Here is a 23,570-nt window from a genome sequence, read left to right as displayed (position 1 = left end):
TTTCTACCTTGCAGGATTTCCTATGGAGGCAGGTGTAGAGAAGGGTGGCTATGGCATTATATAAATTTTCCGTGTAGTGAGTCTTTTCTGCACACCTAGCATTCAGTCCTCTTTGTATCTATCTCTCTGAGGTAGCTATTACTCTCCTCATTTGCAGATGAAGAAACTAAGAATCATCTCGAGATTAATGACATTCTCCTGGGCTACATTTAGTAAGGAGAGGGGCTGAGATTTGAATTCAGACCTCTCTCACTGCCAATTGTCACACGCACAACCCAAAGTAATGTTATGAGAGTCCTGGTTGAAGACTAAGCATTCGCATTTGCACTGGATCCCAAAGATGCTGCCCAGCGCACTGTCCAGAAAGGAAATAAGCCTCTGAAGGGAACAATAGCGGATTCCCTACTGTGCCCAACATGTTTGATGCTCAGTAAACAAAACCTTTGTGGCATCATCACAGAGTTGAAAGTCCTCTGATAACAGATTCATTTCTTATCATAAGAAAGTAACACTTTCTCCAATTATCAGGGAGGTACAAGTGCAGGCTTTATAAATATTCTCTCCATGGGCTTCTTCATACCAGTTCTGCCTGCTGCAAATGTCTGCTGGTCCACTGAGGAGGACTTCCTCATGAAGATGCTGCCGGGTGATGCTCCATCCTCAACTGATTCTACTTCACCTCTTTGTTTAGTTTGTTGGGGAACTGCTTTCGCTTGAAGGTCTTGACTGAGACACTAGGCAGACACTCACAGATATTAAAAAAAAAAAAAGAGTGGACTCTGCCCTTAAACCTACTCATTTTACCACCTCCATGGGTGAAATCAATCACATTGTCAATCTTCTTGGGCAGTTCTGGAGTTTAGATAGAAGCTAAAAGTTTATAGCTTCATAGAAGCATTTGTAACCATGGCAAGATAAACAGACAATACTTAAAAGGCTAACTCCAATAAAATGCTGAGGAGCTGGACAGCCTAGGTTGTGTTTCCTCAGATTCCCATCAGTTACAAACACCAAAAGCAAGTGGAGTTATTTCAAAATCCACAGCCTTGTTTCCTGAGTGATCTGTGCTCAGAGATCAGAAACCCAGCCTGTGTATCTAGAAGGGAGAGAGTTTCTGTAGTGCCAGAGATGTGAGTCAGACTTGGAATTACAGGGCACAGGGCCAAGGTGAAACATTTCCCTAGATTTGCTGTTTCCTCCTCCCTTTGCCTTTAGATGTTATTTCCTTACGTCCTCTTTTTTGACTCTTATTTTTTTTTGCTGAGTATTTCCTTGCTTCACTTCCAATGAAAATCGAAGAAACTCTGAAAAATTCTGATGGGCAATTTTGATTTTTTTAAAAGGAATAAAAAATGGTTCTTACAACACACACACACACACACACACAAACACACACACACACACACACACACTCCTCTCCTGGAGGATGATACAGTATCCTAGAGGGTTGTGAAAGCTGTCGACAGATCAGGGAAGCTCCAGCTTCACAGAGACACCTGTCGTGTTGGGGTTAGCAGCTGCCGTCGGGTCTGCCCTCTGCGTCCTGGGAGGAAATTGTACCCACACGGTGTGTGCCTTCACTGATCTGGAACTGGAAATGGCGAGAGGTTCTAAGGCAACACGAATATCACCGCACAACTTGCAAACAGGCCGAGTCCCAGTTCATCCTGGGAGAACGTGCCTGAGAGCCCAACCCTGGGAATCGGGCAGAGAGAAAACCTGGAGAGTCACTGGCCAGCGGAAAAAACGATCGTCGTGATCAAATTAACAGTGTGAACACGACTTTAAGTAAGCCATGCTCACTTGGGTCAGGCTCTGGACATCGAGGGTGGGCTGAGGTTCTCCAACGCACTCCCCACAGTTGGAGGTTTTCTTGGAGATGCTGGGACCGTCGAGGAGGGGACGGGAAGGAACTAGATGAAGCCTGTAGGATTACACGAGATAGGACGGAGTCCAAGTGGGTCCCCAGGGCGGCGAGGCGCGCAGGAAGGGATCGAAGAGTTTAATTAACTACCTTCCCCCCCAGCACACACACACCAAGTGGAAAGAGACCCACATCCCCAAACCGTTTGATCAGAGGAAATTGGGTTTGTCTTTCCCCCAACTTCACTCTTCCTGTCTTTCAATCTATCGGGATTGTTGGTTAAAAAAAAGGGGGGGGAGGGAGCAAAAAATCGGGGGCGGGGCAGAGGAGACGACCGAGCCGCTCTTGAGAACCTGGGCTGCGCCTGGGTGAACTTCGTCTTGCAGATAACCCGCCCCTCGCTCGGCTCCGCCGGCTGCTCGGCCCGCTGGTCCGGCCCAGCTCGCCACCCGCCCGCACGCCCTGCCTCGCCGCCCCGCGCCCGCGTGCCCGCTGGAGCCCGGCAGGGACCTGGCCGTTCCGGGCCGAGCCGGGGTGCGCGTGGGCGCGCGCGCCGAGCGGCCTGGATCCCGCGGCGGCGTCCGCGCTCCGCGTTTTCGCTCCCGCCGGGCCCCGGAGGCCGAGGGCGGGGTGCGCGGCGGCGCCACGGCGCGGGGCTCGGGAATCTGAGCGCACTCCGCCTGCAGCCCGCTGTGAGCGCCGCCTCTCGCGGCCGCCGCCGCCCGACAGCGCGCCCCGGAACATGCCAGCCTCGCGTCGCCCGCGCTGACTTCCCCGAGGGGCGCCGCGGTCCGCACGGCGACTGGCCGGGCTCTCGATGCTTCGCTCGCTGCCCGCCCTCGCCCACCCCTGACGCGACGGACCGCAGCTCCGCAGACCTGCCGCGGCGCGGAGGACCGTCCAGCGACTTCTCGCTCCCTCGCGCGGGGTGAGTGGCAGCCCGGCTCCCGCCGGCTCTGCAGAGGGGCTGCGGCGCGGCAGTGGGGGGCGAGCGCCGCAGGGGAAGGGCCGGGCACATAGGGTGTCGCTGCGGGGGGCCTGTGACACCCAGACCGGGAGGGCAGAGCAGAAAATAAGGGAGAAGGGCAGAATCGGTTTGTTGGGCTGTGTAGACACTGAAAGCGGATGCGGAGCTGCAACACCAAGAGGGCTTCAGATAGGCTGCCCGCATAGCTCCTGTTTGCTGCATCACAACCAACTCTTCCCTTGATTCTCTTCTGCGTGCAACCCCGTTCGGTGGCCCCAGAGTTGGGGCGATGAGGGACGCAGGGAGGCGAGGGTGCGTTGGCATGTGTCCGCCGCTTAGGATCGCCTGTCACCTACTGGCGTCCGGAGACAGGGAGGGTGCTCCGGAACGCTCTGCGGAAAGGGCCGATTGCTTTTTGGCAGGGGTGCATTAGCTCCCCCGCCCCCTCCCGCCCCGACAAAGGTGTTTTCTGCATGTAGCACGTATGTGGAAAAGAAGGGGAGCGTCTTCCTCCCTTTAGGCAGAAAAAGTTGGAGAAACTGGGCATGGTAATAATTAGCAGGACCGGCACTCAGGATGCAGCAGAAAGCTGTTAAATTTTCATTGCCCTCTAAGAAAAACAAACGACATCGCCAGTGACGCTCGGCAGTGTCATATTATTTCGGGGACTTTGGAAAAATTGCCCACAGATTGTCTTCAGCAGGCTGAAGACTGAGGCAGGGGTGGGGGAGGATGGCTGGCAGCACACGGAGTGGCGGCTTGCCTAAGGAGGAATCGGAATCACAACCCAAACATATTTGGTTGCTGCTTTTAGAAAGAGTATGGGAGACAGATCTGGGCCATGAACAAGGTGAAGAATACACCCGGGAACCTGCCGGAAGGGGATCGTGCTCAGAGGAGTTCAGATCTATTTGTGCTATAAAGAGCAGGCATGCATCTATGACTTTTAGGATGGATTTTATGAAGGACAGCTTCTACTCGACCAAATTGTATGTGAGCACGCCTTGCCGTTGTGTGTCCCTCCTCCTCTTAACCAGTACTTCAGAAGGCTGTGCCTGCAGCAGCTGGCGTTATGTAATTGATGTGATTCACCATCAGATATTTTTTTTAACGTACTTTCGAAGGAAAGAGAACTTCTCTCTGCCCCTTCAGACAGGCCCAAGGTGTAGGCCGGCAAGGGTTGCTGAATGTTTGCCCTGGTCCGGCTCCAGATGTGTGAGCTCAGCTGTTGCCTGTCACTTAGGTGACAACTGGCCTTTTCCCACTAAGCCTTTGCTGTCTCCATTCTCCTCAGTGAAGTGTCAGTGTTCCGCCGCCTTCTATTATCAAGAGTGGACTGCAGCCCCTTGGGAGGCGGCGGTCTTATTTGACCATCCTCAACAATATGTGTTTTCAGACTCTAGGAAGGAGGGGGAAAATCCCATGACAGCAAGATAGATACATTTTGAATTGAGCACCAACTTAATCCAAAGATTCTGCTTTAATCAAGACAGCTCTGGAAGGATGACGCAATATTTGTCAAGCCTTTTCCCCTGGAACAATATTTACTCCCACCAAGGGATTTTAAACTTAAACAGCAGCCATTTATCTTGCTGTCTGGTGGGGCCGGGTTCAGTTTGCCTCCAATGTGGTTCTAGCCTAGGTGGCTGGGTTTGGCCTGGGACAGGAATCTGTCATTGTAGCCCAGCTGGAGCTTGAAGAAAGCAAAATACAGCACCTGCTGGTACCAGAGGGTTTCTAAATGCCATCAACTGGCGAGTCAGGAAACACAGAAGGAGATATTTTACAAGCCCTACCAGAAATGTTTATACAAAGGATTTAAAGGTTAACAATGCATGTGCTCCACATATTAAAAACAAAGGTTCTAGAAATAAATGGACATTACCCACAGTTAAGAGTCAGCTCACTTGCTGATGAACTCAAAAATCTGTTTTAATAAGTCATGGCTAACAATACTGACTCGTTCTTGCAAACAAACCTAGGAAAGAAGGAAGGAAGGATGGAAGGAAAGAGGGAGGAAGAGAAGAAGGAGGGGCCGAGGGGAAGGGGGAGGGAAGGGGGGAAACTGGATGGTGCACAGAGGGTAGCCATGTTGATGTGAGCAAATAGGTTTGGGAAATTCATTTTTCCATCCTTAATGTGGTACTTAGTGTTGATTTTTCACTGAGTGACCCTCTTGGTTTACAGGTTTTCTCAAAAGAAGAGTGATAGGTTTCACTAAAATGACAGAATCAATCAGTTCTGCTGGCAATACCAATGAAACCTAAAAAGTTTATCATGTTTTAATAAGTTCCATGGAACCACCATTTGTCTCTATAATAAAGGGGATTGCAGTGAGTCAGCTTTGGTCATGCAAATAAAATCTGGTATCATCTGGGAAGAAAAAAAAAACTACTTATGGGGTTAATAGCTAACTATTAAGTTTAGAGTCAGATGTGGATAAAAGTATGGTTGCTACTAATACCCTCTCCTATGATGGCTCTGAAAAGACACAAAAGAAAAGAAAAAAGGTTAAAATTTGAGGTTTCTCTAATGAAGGATTTTTAAAAAGTAAGCTGAAATCTGTTTTAAAAGGTCACATTGTACGATAATTTTTCTAAAAAGTTTTATAATTACTTGAAAGCAAAACATAAAAGTTGAATATGGGGAGTGAGTGTTCATAGTACTCATGAAATGAAATAAGAATTTTTAAAAATTACTTTCTAGTCATTAAGTAACTTTTAATGGCCTATATCTGTAGTTTGTGTTTTCCAATATTATGAGGAAATGATTTTCAGGGAAAAAATATCATAACCAGTATTCTAGTTGATTGCAGTTAATTTCCTGGTTAAAGTAGTTCATAAAAGGGAATTTTTCTTCTTGAAGAAGGGAAGTAATTTAAAAAGTCAAAGTGATTCTCATCTGTGCATAAAAATGTTAAAGATGCCACTGGACCAGGATAGGTTCTGTCTTCTTGGAAAAGTAGTTCTCTTTTTTTTCTCCTCATTTTATATTAAATAATATCAGCTGTTTAACTCTTAGGAGTGTGAGAATATTCAGTTTGCTTAAATCCCCATGTAATTATTCCCTAATAAAGAGGAGTTAGGGAAGTGAGTGAATTGCATTTCTTGGTTGGTTGGTTGGTTGGTTGGTGTTTTAAGGGACCATTAGTGCTTTTTCTTCTTGTCACAGAATAAAGTGTTTCCATATTGTGCGCTAATATCTTTGGAAGGCTGGTGTGAGAGCAAACATGTTGGGAGAAGAAGGTACAATAATCTGGGTTCCAAGTCCTGCGTTGTTGCAGTTCCTTGAAACCTCAGGCAGCTTATGGAGCCAGCGCTGCAGAACAGAATGCCAGGGACAGAGATGGCACCAGGGAACCACAGCAGCACTCACCTCCCCCACCCCCCACTTCTGGACTTCCCCAATCTCACATACATGCAAGTGCACCTCCTCAGCTCCCCCAGTAACCGAGGTCCAGGAGGATAACACCGGTGTCGGTGAAGGACCCTTGGGAGCCAGGGAAGAGGTCTGGCCTCAGAGTCCTTGGGGTTCCAGTGAAGCCTGGCCTTCCCTCATTCCCTTCTCTCCTGAAGCAGGGATGGTGGTAGGAGACCCACTTTGCAAGTTGGAGTACGCTGATGTCATGACACTTCTGGCGCGGAGATATGACAGAAGAATCAGATCACTTTTTAGTGTGCCAGAATGACACGATTTTTCCAAGAGCCAGTCCTGAGCCAAGGGTCCACTGGCACAATATTTCCAGTTACTAAGAGGGGATCAAAACCTCTCAAAGAAAATGTAATAATTCTTCTTGTGTCTCTGTTTTGTTCTCTTGTTTAGACTGAACCCTAAATGCGTTTTGGTCCCTTTTGAAGGGACCTCTGTAGGAACAAGAATGAGTGCCCAGCCTGAACTGATTAGAGCTTTCCACCTTCATTTCCCTAGAAAAAGAGATTTTCAATTTAAAATACAAATAAAAATGTCAGCAAAGCAGATGCCAATGTAAACATTTTAAAAACGTAAAGCTGTAAACTAGCAGGCAGCTGTCATTTATCTTTACTTAACTCCCCCCTTACTCCCCCGCGCCCCCCGACACTGTCCATAAGTTTGGTCCTAAGTGATCCCAGTGACCAGTTAAACTACAGTTGCATTTTTCTCACTGGTGGAATTGGGGTAAACTCTTGGGAGAGATGCCTTTCATTTCTAGTGGATTGCACTTCAGGAAGAAAAAAAAAAGTTAAGGCTGTGTTATTTCAGTTGTTCGAGTACTGAAGTCATACACTCCTCAGAGTTTTGTCCCGATTGCTGATTTATAGCACCCACCAGCTTTTGCTTTGTGTATGCTCCCCTGTTTCCCTCTCTTCTCACTGGGTCTCTGGAAAGAAAGATTTGTCAATAATGCAGTGGAAATACTGCAGACCCGTAAGCAGACTCCTCAGTGCAGTGAGCTCTCACTCAGCTGCCCTTCTTTTATCTGAGGCACAGATCCCACAGCTCGCAATTATGGTCTTTGACTTTGGTAACAATTCTGTTTGAAATGTTTCCAATTACACACAATATTGGCGGCATGTAGCAGCTGCATGCCAAAAAGCATTTCGAAGCATGTTCCAAGAATCAGGCTGTGATTGCTTTTAATTTAAATAAAGGCTATTTGGTTTCCTGTGAAGTTTTTTATACCACCCCCCCCATTTTTGTTGCCTTTAAAAAAAAAAGTCTGATATAAAGTAGACACCACTTCCATGATACAATATTCACCCAGGTTTTCTGGAATGGCCTTTGGATTTGAGCAAGCATAACTGAACTGTTCGTTAAAGGAAATTTTAAAGAAACATCGTATAGTAGTTTGGATCTTCCCAAAGAATAAGAGGGGGAAGGGTTATCTGATTGCATATTGTAAGTGGCTAACATTTTCAAGTTCCGACCCCCCTCACCTCCTTCCTTAGCAATCTGTCATTATAATTATCTTTTTAGGTCACTGGAGACTATTTGATACATTGTCCTTTCTTCAGATTCTTCTATTTTACTTTTGTGAGCCCATGATCATGTGTTAAAAACACATTAAGGGAGTAGAGAGAGATCAATAAGAATATTCTTTAAAGGGGTCGGGGGAGACCAGCAAATAATTCCACCATTCTGTAGCCACCGAACCCTTGAGCTCGGCCCCCACTCTGTGGGCTTGAAATTTCTGAACACTGAAACCTTTTAAAAATGGTAGTGGTTTAAATCTTTTAATAGCTACCAGGTACACTTGACTTATTAAATCTGAAAATAAGAAAATATACACTCTCAGGACTTGGAGTGAAGGGATTGGTTACAAGACTGGGGAGTTCTGTTTCCAGGCTGGTTTGTTGGCCCATTTGAAACATAACACCTAGAGCTAGAGGGTATCCAGTATCTGAGGTGCTAAGATGGTCCTAATTAAGGTGTTTTCACATAGGCTCTTTCAATCCTGGTAAAAAACATCCTATAGAGTATAGTGCTTCTTTGGGTTGAACAGTAGTTGACTTGCATAAATGCCAACATCTCTTCTGGCATTTTTGGAAATCTTCCATAGTGTAATAAATAGTGCTGTATAATCCAAATTTGTAAATGCCATGTTTCATGTAGCCCCTGTAGAGACAGCTGAAATTAACCCAGGCTGCTAGGAATCATTGAGATTGGGGAGGTTAGGTTACTGCCTCAATCCAGGGTACTACCACCAAGGAATGATAGTGGAGGTCTTTCATCCAATGCAGGAGGTGCAAGGGTAGGCTCAGTATAGCAGAGCCCTGGGGAGAAGTGCTCACCAACTGATGCTTAGACTTCTCCTTTATCCTTGCAAACTGTCTTTCAATTAAGCCAACCTTCTTAGAGAAAATTTGCTCAGCTCGAGGTAAAATGAGGTCTATGTTGCTTTACCAGCTGAGCACCCCAGCCTGCCAGATACTTGCCCCACCCAGGCCCATTGCTATAGTGACAAAGCCCACAGTAACTATGGCTGAAATAGAAAGGCTATTAAAACCCTTTTCTATATTGGCCACCTCCACCGCCCTAGTTAAAACGCTGTCTTCTGGGTGCGCAAGCACACGGGCGCACACAAATACAAATGTATACACACCATTCTTTCAGTCTAAAAATAGAAAACTGCTTTAAACCATGTTACAGTTTCACCAAAAGCATTTGCACTTCTTTTTTCCCCCTTTTATCTCCCTGATAAGCAAATAATACGGTAATCTTCTGAAGACACTCATGACTTGTTAGCTGTAATTGATATTTCCAGCTATGTTATTTACATGCTTGAATAATCTAAGTTCCTTAGTTAGGATTTGGAAAAGAGCTAGATAGTGTGGCATTTTGTTTTGTTTTAAAACATCAGTTCCAAACAATTTAGGGAACTGTTAGATTTTATGTGAGAAGACTGCTTAGTGCTTGAGTGTTGAAATACTTGCTATAATGTGTGTCAAAAAAAAGACAGCATTTTAAATTCTTCCGTGACTATGTAATTAATAAGTATGTTTGGTGCTTGAAGTGTGTGCATGTTACATAATTTTTAGAAAGAGATAAAGTTAGGTCTGAAGTACATTAGAGAATCACAGATGTTTCTTGTAAGAAAATACATATGCTTCAGAGGAATTTTGAACTGCTTTCTGATGCTTAGCTTTGTTCATTGCAAGGATCATATGAATAATTTCATTGAGTTCTTTAGTTCTTATTTACACAAGCCTCAAGAAAGGAGCTGAAGTGATAAATAACTTGCTTCCCTCACCTCGTTCTAAAATGTTTTAGCCTTTTATGTTTTTGTGAATGTGAAGGGAGGGAATAAAATATACAGAGAAGATGTTTGTGTTTAACTAACTTAATCATAGAAGTTCCCTTTGTGGGCCTTCTATAAGCTTAAACAGCTTGCCAGGCTAATAGCCAAAAACATGTCCTTAAGTACTGCCAAACGTGTTAAAAGCAGACCAGGCTTTCTTCATATTGAGGTATTAGAAACCTTTTTTTTTTTTTTTTTTAACCTTCTGAATCTTAAGGAGTAAGCCAGAAAAATCATTCTCTTCTCTCCTTCCTTACCATGAAAACCAAAATTATGATTCATTGTAGTGTTGAAATGAGAAACTGGTAAGAATGATGATATTTATTTGAGAAGGATTTTTTTGTTTTTTATTTGTTTGTTTTTAGAGATTTTTATTTATTTATTTGACAGAGAAAGACCCAGCAAGAGAGGAAACACAAGCAGGGAAAGTGGGAGAGGGAGAAGCAGGCTACCCTGCCAAGCAGGGAGCCCCAGCCCAGGACCCTGGGATCATGACCTCAGCCAAAGGCAGCCACTTAACCACTGAGCCACCCAGGTATCCCTGTTTGAGAGTGTTTTAAACTAGCTTGACTTGGCTGTTTAAGGAGGAAGCTACGAGGTTACTGTGGTGTGTGATGGGTTTTTTTGTTAATTATGTTTGTGTTGCCCATAGACACTGGCTTTTTACTTTGGTTCAGTAACTTTTAGAAAGTGTTGGTCCGTTTTATCCTGTTTCTTCTTGAGCAGAGCTCCAAGAGTAGATAGCGGTGATGTGGCATAATACTGCAGAAAAAGACAGTTTTTCTATAGTCTTTTCCTGAAAATCAGAAAAATTGGACTACAGTATAGCTGTGTGATTTGGGGTGAGCCTCTCAACCTCTCTGGGCCTCAATTTCCTCACATATAAGTGAGGGAATTAGGTTAGATCAGTATATATTAAGCAAAGGTTTGAATCCTAAACACCTATGGGACTTTTTCAAAATACAACTACACAGAGATTTTCAGGCAGTGGCTCTTGGGTGGGTCTTGGATATTTAGCTTGGAAAACCTTCTTTGGTAATCTGAAGCACAACTGTGCTTAAGAGCCACTAAATTAGATGATCTCTAAGATTTCCTTCTGATTCTAAAATGTTATGCTTCTAATCCTATGAGGCTGAACTAAATTTCCTTCTGTCTTTCCTTTCTTCCTCCTTCCTTTCCGCATGTCCATGTTTATTCCTAACGTTGCTGTCCAAAATTTATCCATATCATTCTAACCCATTTCCAGGAATATCTGTGTTCCACTCTTGTAAATAGATGGTAATTAATGTGAGGGAAGGACCACGTTTGTTCACCATTGTGTACCCAGTGCCTAACACAGTGCCTGGCCCATGGTAGATGCTTCACAAATATAGAGAGCCCAAGAAGTCTCCTGACTTCTTAAAAATGTAGTATCGTGTTTTCAAATAATATGCCCAATATGCTTTTCGTCAACCTTTTGGATAACTTTCCAAATTTAACACAGTGGATAGAATTGTTCATCTGGAAAGCAGCATAATGAATACATATTTCCCCTATGTGTCCAGACTTTGGGGATACTCCATAGTGTATTGATTGCTTATCTGTGGGTTTTTTTTTTTTTTTGGTCCAAATTAACAACTGATTTCATTGCTTTAAATTCAGAAGTACAGAAGTAACAAGTGTTGGTGAGGATGTGGGGAAAAAGGAAATTTGGTGCATTCTTGGTGGGAGTGTAAGTTGGTATAGCTGCTGTGGAAAACAGTAGAAGAGTCCTAAAATAAAAAATTACAAATAGAAATGCCATATGATCCAGATCCAATTCCCCTCCTGGGTGTTTATTTACCCAAAGAAAACAAAAACACAGATTCGAAAAGATGTATGTGTACACTCCTGTTGATTGCAGCATTATTTACAATAGCCACGATATGGAAGCAACCTTAGTGTCTATCAATAGGTGAGTGGATAAGGAAGGGGTGTGTGTGTGTGTGTGTGTGTGTGTTTAAAATGTATAATATAAATAACGGAATATCACTGAGCCATAGAAAAGGATGAAAGTATACCATTTATGACAACATGATTGGACCTAGAGGGTATTATGCTAAGCGAAATGAATCAGGCTGAGAAAGACAAATACCATATGATTTCATTCATATATGGACTCTAGAAAAACAAATGAATAAATACACAAAAAGCAGAATCGGATAAATAGAACAAACTGATGATTGTAAAAAGTGGGTGACGGGAAATGGGAGATGACAGACTTCCAGCTCTGGAATGAATAAGTCACAGGAATCAAAGGCGTGGCCTAGGGAACAGAGTCAGTGATATCACTGACAGATATGACAGATAGTAGCTACACTCCTGGGGAGCACAGCAAAACATATAGAGAAGTTGAAGGACTAAGTTGTACACCTGAAACTAATGTAACATTGTGTGTCATCTATTCCAGATTCACAACACAATTTAATCAAAAAATAGTAAGGGGGAAATAAAATAAATTCAGAGGTACCTCTGAAAAGCTATCGGAGGTTGGAAAAAAAAGCATATTATTTAAAAGTGTAATTCACTTTCTGTTAAAAAACAGTTTATCTTATGAAAGACATAGTTGTTTTCCGTGTGGCCTTATGTTTGGGTGCATATATGTGTTGAATGAATGAATGAATGTCTAGTTTTCTGTGGTTATCTTAATATGGGTCAGTTTAAGAAATACAACCCAACCATTATCACCATAAAGGTTTCAGAGCTTCTCTGACAAATTCACAACTTCATTACAATTTTAAGTCTTATTTTTAAGTATTTTTAATTACAAAGGTTAAAATTAAAAAGAGGGCAGCTGGTCGGGGCGCCTGGGTGGCTCAGTGGGTTAAGCCGCTGCCTTCGGCTCAGGTCATGATCTCAGGGTCCTGGGATCGAGTCCCACGTCGGGCTCTCTGCTCAGCAGGGAGCCTGCTTCCCTTTCTCTCTCTCTCTGCCTGCCTCTCTGCCTGCTTGTGATCTCTGTCTGTCAAATAAATAAATAAAATCTTTAAAAAAAAAAAAAAAAAAAAAAAGAGGGCAGCTGGGTGGCTCAGTGGTTTAAGCCTCTGCCTTCTGATCTCAGGGTCCTGGGATTGAGCCTGGTGTCTGACTCTCTGCTTAGTGGGGAACCTGCTTCCCCCTCTCTCTCAGCCTGCCTCTCTGCCTACTTGTGATCACTCTCTCTCTCTGTCAAATAAATAAATAAATAAATCTTTAAAAAAAAAGTTTTTAATAGATTCTTATCAAGACAGATTTCTTAATAACATTTGATTAAGCCCTTTGTTCTTTTTAACAAAAGAGAAATGCCAATTCCCATTTTTTTGATGAGTGAAGTAAGCTAGCTAATTATAACTTTTTTATGGCCAACAGTTATTTTGATCTTTTTATAGACATGATTCCATATCATATTTTATGATACTATACATACAGAGGTTCTTGTCCAAACTATATATATATTTTTTATTATAGAGAAGATAAATTAGAGAGTCTCAATAAAGTGTGATAAGCACACTCTGTTTTTCTCAAATTACTGTGATGCCTCTGAAAGTTTTATTATCAAGCATTGATATAATTCAATAAGAATAATTGATAATAAATAATAAAAGTTTATAATAAATTTTTGGTTGCATAGTTTTATAAAAGTTGATCAAAAGAGTTTATTGTCCATTTTGTTTCTTTGCTTTTTCTTTTTCAGTCTTTGAAAATTTGGATTATTTCCTATCATTATCCATTGTTACCATTACTGTAGAACATAGAGTAAATGAAAAGAACTTAAGTCAGTATCACTACTGGCTGTTTCTATATAGCACAAACAAAATAAGAAATTTATACTTACCTATTAGTTGATATTTTTTGTTGTTAGATGTTGCCTTTCTTCTGGGTTGGGTTTTCCTCTATTTAATTTTTAATTAAAATGGGAGGACTTTAAAAACTCACCTTTTTTTTTTTTCAAGATTTTATTTTTTTAATTGACAGAGAGATAGAGTGTACAAGTAAGCAGAGTGGCAGGCAGAGGGAAAGAGTGAAGCAGGCTCCCTTGCTGAGCAGGGAGCCCGATGCGGGGCTTGATCCCAGGACCCTGGAATCTTGACCTGAGCTGAAGGCAGCCGTTTAACCAACTGAGCGACCCAGGTACCTCAAAACTCACCATTTTAAAAGCTGGGTGACTGTCCAGTTTCCTTTGAACTTTCACTGTATAGGCATGACCAGTAACAAAATCAGCTACTCCAGCTCATTTTTTCCCAATGTATGCCCATTGCCAAATCAAATAATCAGGACTCAGAGTGGAAATTTCTACCTGCATTATCTACTTGGGTTGTTTGCACAGTGTAACTGGAAAACTCTCTCTCTTAGTCATTAAGTGAAGAGATACTGTGAGGTATTTTAGTCAGAAAAAAGATTAAGCTGTAGCTAAACAGGGCTTAAGGATCATTGGAGAGAAATTGAGAGTTGGTTCAAAGTATTGTATAAAGCTTTATTATTTGTAGATTTCACTTTCCTGACGTTTCACAGCTAATCTCCTTGTTTGACTAGACTTGACAAGCTAATACAAAAGGACAAGTGTAGGTTTTTCCACACGGGATCATAACTCTTTGCATCATTTCAAATCTCTGCTCAGAAGTCATCTGATATCAGGGAAGCCTTCCCTAATCACCGTGTATAAAACAGCAGCACTCTTGCCTGCCCAGCCATCACCCAGCACCTCTGAGACCTCCTCACCCTGCCTTACTTTCCTCCGTAGCACTTAACCACTATCAGACAGAAACTTACTATGGCTGGCTGCTCCATAAAGTCTCTGCTGTCCACTGCCTTATCCTCAGTCTTAGAGGCCCATAGAAGGTGCTTAATAAATTCCTGCAGAATGAATGACTGCAAACACACAGGGAGCTGGCTGTGCTTCAAATGGAGAGACCCCCTTCCAATCTAAGAGTGGATTGCTAAGCAAGTTAGAGAGCTTTATGCTCGTATTCTCATTCTTACAATGAAATTAGCAAATGGCTACCCTTGTTGTACAGGGTTGTGGACCGTTTTCTTGTTTCTGTTTTTGTTTTTATTTTGTGGACTGTTTTAATGTTACATATAAAATAGAGACAAATATAACCCAGTATTCTGTTTTTGTCTGAGTGAAAATTTTCAGAACAAACATTTTTCCTATGTGTTGTTTGAGTCGGTGTAGGTTTTTTGTTTTGTTTTCTTTTTGCAGCTAAAGTAAAGTTTCTGAGCGGTTTCCTTTCTTAACTGAATAAAGCCAAAGGAACATGATAAGAGTATGAGGAAAAAGGCAGATAGAATACCACTCTCCCCCACCCCCCATAAAGTGATCAATGAAGTGTAATCAAATAGTAGACTTTTGCTATATTAATAGAAGATTGAATATTTGTAGCAGGGAAGCTATGTGACCCCTCTTCATAATATATCCATACTACTTAATAACCTTTACCAAAAATAGAAGCACTATCTTCAGACAAATTTGTGGTGTTTCCTTGTATGTTAAAACAAGGGTAGTGGCCCATCTTTCACTCAAGAAATCCTCTGGCTTAAATTGCAGAGGTGAAAAAGCTAATCCTTTAAGTGATTTCAACTAGTTTACTTGGAAACCTGGTTGCTTAAAATTATTATTTTAATGTCTCACCTTCCAGGGCTAAATAGGCAGTGGGTCAAGTTTCCTTTTAAGGAGTTGAACCCACTTATTTGTCCAGAAGTTATTATGTTTTAACTGGGGGGGGTCTTTACTGATAATAAGACTAATACCTCAAACAGACACAAAGCAGTTGTAAATTCATCTCCTTTATCTTTGCTGCATCTGTGTGAAGGTTTAACGAAGGTTTTCCCAATTTACTGTTGAAGGAGCGGCTTGCTAGTTCAAGGTGTACCTTCCTAAGGAGCTTTGGCTTGGCAGTTCCTAAATAAATGAACGTTTGTAGTTCACTTTTCAGGGGAAGGAAGGGGAAGGACAGAGGGAGGTAAGGTTGGAGGAAAGGAAGGAAAGAAAGCAAAGAAAAGAAAGGGGGAAATAAGCAAACACTGTGACTGATGATATTTTGTTGTTTTGTAAATATTGCTGTTTATTTTCATCTTTTGGGGGCAGAGTATGACCCTGTGTGTGCATAGAGGGAGGAGGAGGGGCAGATGGAGGGAGATTTTTTTTTTAAAGATTTTATTTATTTATTTATTTGAGACAGAATTATCAGTTGGGGGGGGTGGGCAGAGGGGGAGAGAGAGAGAGAGAAGCAGACTCCATGCTGAGCAGGAAGCCTGATGTGGGGGCTTGATCCCAGAACCTGGAGATCGGACCTGAGTCAAAGGCAAACCCACTGAGCCACCCAGGCCCTTCTTGGGGGAGAGAGAATCTTAAGCAAGCTCCACACTCAGCGTGGAGCCCAGCGGGGTGGGGACTTGATCTCACAACACGGAGATCATGACCTGAGCCCAAATTAAGAGTCAGTTGCTTAACCAACTGAGCCACCCAAGCACCCCTATGTTCATTCTGTATTAAATGCTTTTAGGTAATTATAGCCTCTCCTGCCACTAACTCGCATGTGATCTTGGATAAGTCACTTAATTTTCTGGACTTTTTAGCCACTCTGTGCCTCAGTTTCCTCAATTATAAAAGGAGGGTCCTAATGAATTTTTAGGCTCAAAATTCCTTAATTCTAAAATACTGTATTTGGAGGCTGTAACTTCAAGGGGAGGATTGATAATAAATTGGAGTGGATACATTTTTTTTTATCATTAATTATCCCTACCTAAGATCCTGGCTAGAATTATTTAACAGTTAACTAAAAATTATTCATATTAGCCAGGTGAAACTTTAAAAATAGATTTCCTTATTCACGATTCCGTGTGGGCAGTTCAAAATTCAACAATAGTTATATTTTAAAGACCTCAGAGAAAGTATACTTCCCTTACCAAAACTCTGATTTAATAGGTTTTATTATAGTTTAATATGAGGAACTTAAAAAATATAGTAATGTTAAGAGCAAATTATTAATCTAATATAGTTCCAACAATGGCATGCTTATGTTCACACTAAAAATTGGAAATGTGAGCACTGTGTTTCTGCATGGAAATGTGGAAAACTTGTAAAGTGGAACTCAAAGTAGCATGATTCCTTATGTAATCACATTGTGATTGTAACTTTTTTTTAACATGTGTGTGTCCATTGACCAAATTGGAATTAATTTAAGGAGGTTTAGAAAGGGTTTACTGGAAAACAAAAAGAGCCTAACATCCATTTTAGTGGCATTCTCATATTTTTTGAAACCATAATAATATTCTTTTCCTCCCCACTCTCCAAATAAAAGCTGGCGAAAATACGCAGCAAGTGGTGAAACTCTTTCAGTGTTAATCTTAAATACTCCATGTTGCTGTATATCACCTTACCTGTTGGCCTGGGTGTTCCATTTTTATAGCACTGTGATTAATTAACTCGGTAACTTTTAAGCAAATTCTTAGGGCCTTGGATCTCATTCACATTCTAATTAGGCTGAGCCCGCAGTTACAAATGGCCCACCGGGAAGTAGTCTAGCATCTGTATTATATCTGAGAAGATGGAGTTCATGAATTGTTCAGATGAACATGGCAATGAGCCGTGGCACATCTCTTGACAGGTTCGGAAGGGGCTATGAAGGGCTGTTCTAATAGGAAGGACTATCTATATAAATGTGACATTAATAATCACCAGTTTGAATCTGGGTCACTTCAGCCATGACTCCAAGATCAAACGCCATCAGCTGGTAATGAGTGTGTGAAAGAACCGTTGTTTAATGACACCTTTGTGGGCCTTCCCAGCAGCCTCTTAGAGGGTGGCCCAGAAATATACCCTGGTTTGGGAGGCTGGCCTTCCCGGTTGCAGAGAGGTCTTGGGAATAGTTCACACTGGTTTCTGCTGTTCTAGCTCCTAAATCGGATGTACAGAACCTTTCCCCTTCCGCCTTTTTCCCTGACTTGTATATATTGGCTTCCAGGTGATGGTAGCTCTTTCGCATATTGTGTCTTTTTTTTACCCTAGTCTCTGAAAGTAAAGAGAAATGGCGTTGACAAATACATATTAACCATTTCACGAACTTTTTTTCGTTTGAACCATTTTTGTTTCTTTGTTTGAACCATTTTTGTTTCAATGTGGGGCATCATTTGCATTTCAGCACACCTCTGTGGACCTCTGTGGACCTCCGTGGACCTCCACAGACCTCTGCGGTTCACCGGGCACTGGGTTAGGCTGTGGAAGTACACGCATCCAGTAGGGACGGTTCTCGTTGATGGAGCTCGCGGCTGTGTAGGGAAGGCAGGCACTGAAGCTCTTCCCTGTGAAACACGGCGGTAGAGGCAGGAACAGAGAAGCATCCTGGGTGTAACAGCAGGACTGAGGCGAGGGCGGAAGTCACGGGTCCTGGGCGGCTTATTAAGGAAGGCTTCAGAAAGGGGGAGATGGCTGAGCTGGATGTTAATGATGGAAGAGGACTGGGCCGTGCCGTTCGGATTGGAGAGTGTGACTCATTCTGGGCAGAAGTGGGGGCAAAGGCAGGAACCATGATACTCCAAGGATTGCGAGTCTTTATATGTGGTCCTAAGATTAATTACGCTCCTGGTCATGCACTCAGTGTCCCCTTTATAGAATCTCAGTCAGAAGTAAGAGATCGATTTGACAACTTTAATTGGGAACCCCATCTTTCTCCCCTGTGGTTGATTTTGCTTCTGAGTAAGGTGTATTTCCCTGGCCAGCCTACCAGGTAGTTACACCCTGCCTTTCCTTGTTATGTTGGTGCAATCTACATTTATTTACTCTTTATTTTCACTGCCAAGTTTCCATCTGAGCCTCAAGTGTTTAGACAACATTATATAATGAGATTGTACTTTTATGACATTAGCTTTAAGTACTGTAAGACTTTTCCGTGAAAGCTAGTGGTTGGGGGTAGGGGGAAGAGCCCTGAATGTCACCAAGTGGCCTCCAGATGTGTTCTCTTGTGTTGGTATCTCTGTTTTGTTTTCATAAGAACTTTTTTTTTTAAGCTTAAAAAAAATCTTACCAAGCAGAAAGAGCAGACAATAGACTCATAGGGAATGAACTATTTTCTTCATTTCCTGATTGTTTTCTTGAACTTCTGTTTTAAACATTATGATTCAGCTGAAAAAAAAAATCCATCACAATATACTCTCCTTTTAAAAGCAAACCATGTATGTTTGTTTTTCAAATATGAACTCACGTTTTAGGTTGGAAGGTTCCACTGTGTTTCAACATGGGGTTCTTCAATATGGTGACATAAAAATTATGATTTAACATCTTTTAGAATTTCTCCCATCTAATTGTTAATCAGTATGTTTTCAGGCAGTCTGGCGTGTGATAAATATTTTGTAGCATATGCAGCTGAACATGCCAATTTCAAAGGTCTTTACAAGCTTTAATTAATTTTCACAACAACCAGACGCCCTTGGCTTTATTGATGGGAAACCCACAGACAGTGGAGTTAAGAGCATTGCCTGGATTCCTCTAGCAAAGTGGTTTTCCAACTTTTTGTCTGATAGGTGAGCCCTTTTCTCAAACACAAGATAGTCTGAAACTCCAACCTAAAAAGTAGGGAGGTAGAAAAAGGGTTTGTTCTAGGACTGCCAAATTTATCAAACTAAGGAAAACACCTAAGATGCCTGGCTAATTTGAATTTCAGATAAACAATGAATACTTTTTAGTATAAGTGTGTCCCAAATACTGCATGTCCTTAAAGCCATTATTGGTGGTTTATCTGAAATGTACGTTGAAGCAGACATCATGTGTTTCACCTGGTAGCTCATAACTATACTCCCAGTGCCTCCTCTCCTCCACAGCTGGGGGTGGGGGTGGGGGGTTGTTGGGTCCCCAGTACCTTGAAGAAGGTTTGAAAAAATCTGTACCAGTGCCGGGAGAGAATTAATAATATGTTTTTCCTTCTCAGTCGAAATTTAGAGTATAGTATCCCTTTGAAGGCTGTCTTAGGAGCCCCTGGGTGGCTCAGTCAGTTGAGCGCCCAACACTTGATTTTAGCTCAGGTCTTGATCTCAGGGTCGTGAGTTGAAGCCCTGTGTTGGTCTCCACATGGGGCTGTGGAGCCAACTTAAAAATGAAGTGAAAGCTATGTTAATTTTGGAGGGAGAGAAAGAGAGAGAGAGAGAGCAGGCACACGTAAGCAGAGGGAGAGAGGGAATCTTAAGCAGGCTCTATGCCCAGCAAGCCGGGAGCTGTTTGTGGGGCTCCCTCCCAGGACCCTGAGGCTGTGAACCGAGCTGAAATGAAGAGTCCGTCGTTTAACCAGCCGAGCCAACCAGGTGCCCCAAATGAAGGCTATCTTAGAGAATCTCCATGATGATGCCTCTCCTGCAACACATGATGATTGTCACGATCATTGCCCTTGCTTTGCATTTCTTAGTTTTCTAGAATAAAATAGTTTCCAGTCTTTGGGAGCCGTGTCTGTTAAGTCACCTGTTTGTAGACACCAACAATTGAACTGCCATGAGTAAGGAGGCCTGATGGTGTCATCAGAATTGCAGGTGGGCCAAATAGAATAAGTGAAGAGAAGAATGGGTGGGAGCTCTTGGGTGTGATTCTGCAGCACCCCGGGGAGAGGTGTCTCGAATGGGCTTATCCTTGTCTTTTGGTTGGTGTGTATATTTGGGTGGTCTTGGGTTAATGATAGTACCCATTAAAATAATTCAGTCATTTTACTCAAATACGATAGAGCAGCCCTTGGATATCACTTTTCTTTCTCAAGCTGACTGCCCCACATGAGTTTTTCAATTATTGTATTTCTCAGCGTAAGTGAGTACTGTCTGATTAGTGATCAGAAACCACTGACTTCGTTTAGGGCAGCGCAACCCTCCGCTGCCCTAGCGACTCCCTGGAGGGCCCACTCCCTGGGTCTGTGGGACTTGGGTGCCTTGGCTGTGAGGCCCTGCATGGGTGTCCTCTTGACTCCAGGTAATTGTTTTGTATTTGCAAAATGTTACTAGTGGTCAGATTAAGAATGAGTATGGTTTTTTTCTGTGTCCCATTTTCAATTTTCCAAAATTGGTGCTGTGTTACTTTTAAAAATAAGAAAAATAAGTGTTAGTGATATAATTTGACATTACTCAAAGAAAAAAAGCCCATAAACAGTGATTCTATGTCTAAATGTTCCAAAGTAGAGATGAAGATGATCGGGTTTATAGAAAAATTTTTTTAAGCTTTATTTATTTGAGAGAGGGAGAGAGAAAGTGCATGTGAGTGTGGTGGGGGAGGGGCTGAGGGAGAGAGAAACCCAGGCAGAAGCCTCACTGAGATGGGAGCCCAACCCAGGACTCCATTCCAGGACCCCAGAATCAGGACCTGAGCTGAAACCAAGAGTCAGACACCCAACTGACTGCGCAACTCAGGTGCCCCAGTAATTCTTTTTAATTTGCAAATGCTTATATATTTTGAAAGTTAATTGTAATGTAAAATCTACCCAAACTATTTACAGTTACAGTTTATCTCTCATTCATTCATTCATTCATTCAACTAGTACTTATTTTGTTAAAGATTTTTATTTACTTATTAGAGAGAGGGAGAGAGAGCCAGAGCGAGTACACAAGCAGAGGAAGCGGCAGGCAGAGGGAGAAACAGGCTCCGCGCTGAGCAAGAAGCCCTATGCGGGACTCGATCTCATGAACCCCAGAATCATGCCCTGAGCCAAAGGCAGATGCTTAACTGATTGAGCCACCCAGGCGTCCCTCAGCTAATACTTACTGAAAAAGCATACTAATAGACCTAATTCCTATGTATCACAAGAAAAGGGGGGTGTGGAAGGAAGGAATGGGGTGAGGGTCCAAAGATAAGACCTCATGATGGGCATCCTTATTATGTAACTGAGCCAAGCTGGGGGAAACCAGGTAAACCTGAAATAGGGAGAAAAGATGTTTGGCCTCAATTAACAAATGAGCCCTCTGATGCTCAGTGAGGTGAGTGTGACTTCTGTGAAACTGTGTCACCCTCAGAACACAAAGGCCCAGGCCGCCCAAGCGACTGTTAGGTGTTCATATTCTTTTGTGCCATAACCACAAGCTTTCATCCTGGGAGCTGGATCTGAAAACCCATCCGAATCCCTGCTCATTTCCAAACACAAGGCCGGGGACTGGGAGGTTCACCTGCTTGTCCCCAGCAGTTTCGGACACAGCCTGGATTTGTGCGGCACAGCTCGCCTTCCCTTAGGCTGGTTCCAGGGATTTGTTTTTAATCAACTATATAGCATAAGCTACAGGGACATTTTCTTTTTTCTATTCGCTTCTTTTTTAATTCTCTTGGAGGAAATAGCCTGTAATTTTTTTTTCTTAGAATACCACTTCAGGGGCGCCTGGGTGGCTCAGTGGGTTAAAGCCTCTGCCTTCAGCTCAGGTCATGATCCCAGGGTTCTGGGATCGAGCCCTGCATCGGGCTCTCTGCTCGGCGGGGAGCCTGCTTCCTCCTCTCTCTCTGCCTGTTTCTCTGCCTATTTGTGGTCTCTGTCTGTCAAATAAATAAATAAAATCTTTAAAAAAAAAAAATACCACTTCATAACATCTCTTAAACTGGTCTTTTTTAAAAAAAAAAAAAAAAAAAAACTCTGAAACTTACACTGAATTTATAATATGAAAAACCCAAAAGCTCAAAATATTAGTCTTTCTTTTCTTTATAATATTAACACATGCAAAAATCAAGCCATTCATTATGTTTACCTCCTTTTACGGTCAAATAGGCTACATTGTTCTCTACATTTCCCCTTGGCCAGATGAAGGTGGAATTTAAGAGGCTGTGTGAGGGGGATTTGCATGATAAAAGCTAGGAAATTAAAGGTTTTGTACTTGCTAGAAAGACCTTTGGGGTCAAGGTTAAATTCACACAAACTACTGCATATTAAATTAAACTGAGTTGTTCTTGATATTAGTATATGAATGTGAAAATAATCTCCCAGTATATAAAATAGTTACTTTAAAATAAAGCTAAATATCTTTTTCTTTTGACTATATGTGTTGATGTTTATATAATAATTTTCAAGACCTTACTGAGCATGGCATTTTTCATTTGTTAAGAAGCGCATTTGCATTTGGAAATCTGCTGAAATGAATATAAAACGCTTAACCTTCCATTTTTGTTATGCATAAACTAGGTGTCTTCTAGAAGAGAAATGGGAGTGCCATTCAGAATTGCCTAATCATAAGTGTGTGACTTGTTGGAATCAGATAAATATCTTGATCAGTTAAGCTGCCAGTGGAATGTTATCGAAAAGTAGTACAGCTTCTTTCATACATTAGGACTCCTGTGAATTTTATCACAAAGTCATTTCATACCCCATTTGGAAGGCAGCCACTTAAGCGTGGAACATGACAATTGTTTAACAGTGCATAGTAAAAGTTAAATAATTTATGACTCATGGAAGAGAACTGTATCCAATTGAAAGTTCCATGGTAATTCAGGTAGGTGGACATAACCACCCAGGTGTCTTGGAACTATTCCAAGGCTAATGAGCTCACAAGGCTGAAGCCTCCTTTGCTGTGCCTCCCTTGTTAATTTACTTGTCCATTAGCCCAGTGCCCCCTAACATCTTGCTGGGACATTGATTTTACATTGATTCCCAAAGGAATGCCTTGGGTCACGCAGGGAGTATCTAGTCTATAGCAGGTGTCCCTGAGAGACTCTGATTCAGAATCTGTGCTGCTCAGCTGATGATACAGTCTTTCAGCCATGCTAGTCAGGGCAGAATTTCCAATGCCACGCTGCTCGTCTTAAACACAGACCTCGGTGGAGTGATAGGTCCCCATTATTGATCCATCTGTTCCAAGGATTACATCAGCACAAAGGGTTAATTTGTCTTGTTGTGGGGGGGAGGTGTCATGTTTAATTGCATAGGTCAGCAAAAGATGATAAATGACTGCTTTTTAATTTCAAGTCTCTGCCTCACTTTTTCTCTAAGACAGATGAACAGTACAATCAATTTCCTTAATCGGCA

At 42.4% G+C, this 23,570-nt stretch overlaps 1 protein-coding gene across 1 annotated transcript in view; it reads left to right on the top strand.

Moving 5' to 3' along the window:
- Nucleotides 1–2,475: 2,475 nt before the first annotated feature.
- PRICKLE1 (prickle planar cell polarity protein 1) overlaps nt 2,476–23,570 on the top strand; it is a 112,707-nt gene continuing 91,612 nt past the window's right edge. The window contains exon 1 of the mRNA XM_032347928.1: nt 2,476–2,792. The gene's annotated coding sequence lies outside the window, so the exon portion shown is untranslated. The remainder of the gene's footprint in view (nt 2,793–23,570) is intronic.

Source organism: Mustela erminea, chromosome 6, assembly GCF_009829155.1.
Source record: "Mustela erminea isolate mMusErm1 chromosome 6, mMusErm1.Pri, whole genome shotgun sequence".
NCBI classification, from domain to species: domain Eukaryota; kingdom Metazoa; phylum Chordata; class Mammalia; order Carnivora; family Mustelidae; genus Mustela; species Mustela erminea.
The sequence above is the reverse complement of the archived record's forward strand: the minus strand, read 5'-3'. Positions and strand labels throughout refer to the sequence as shown.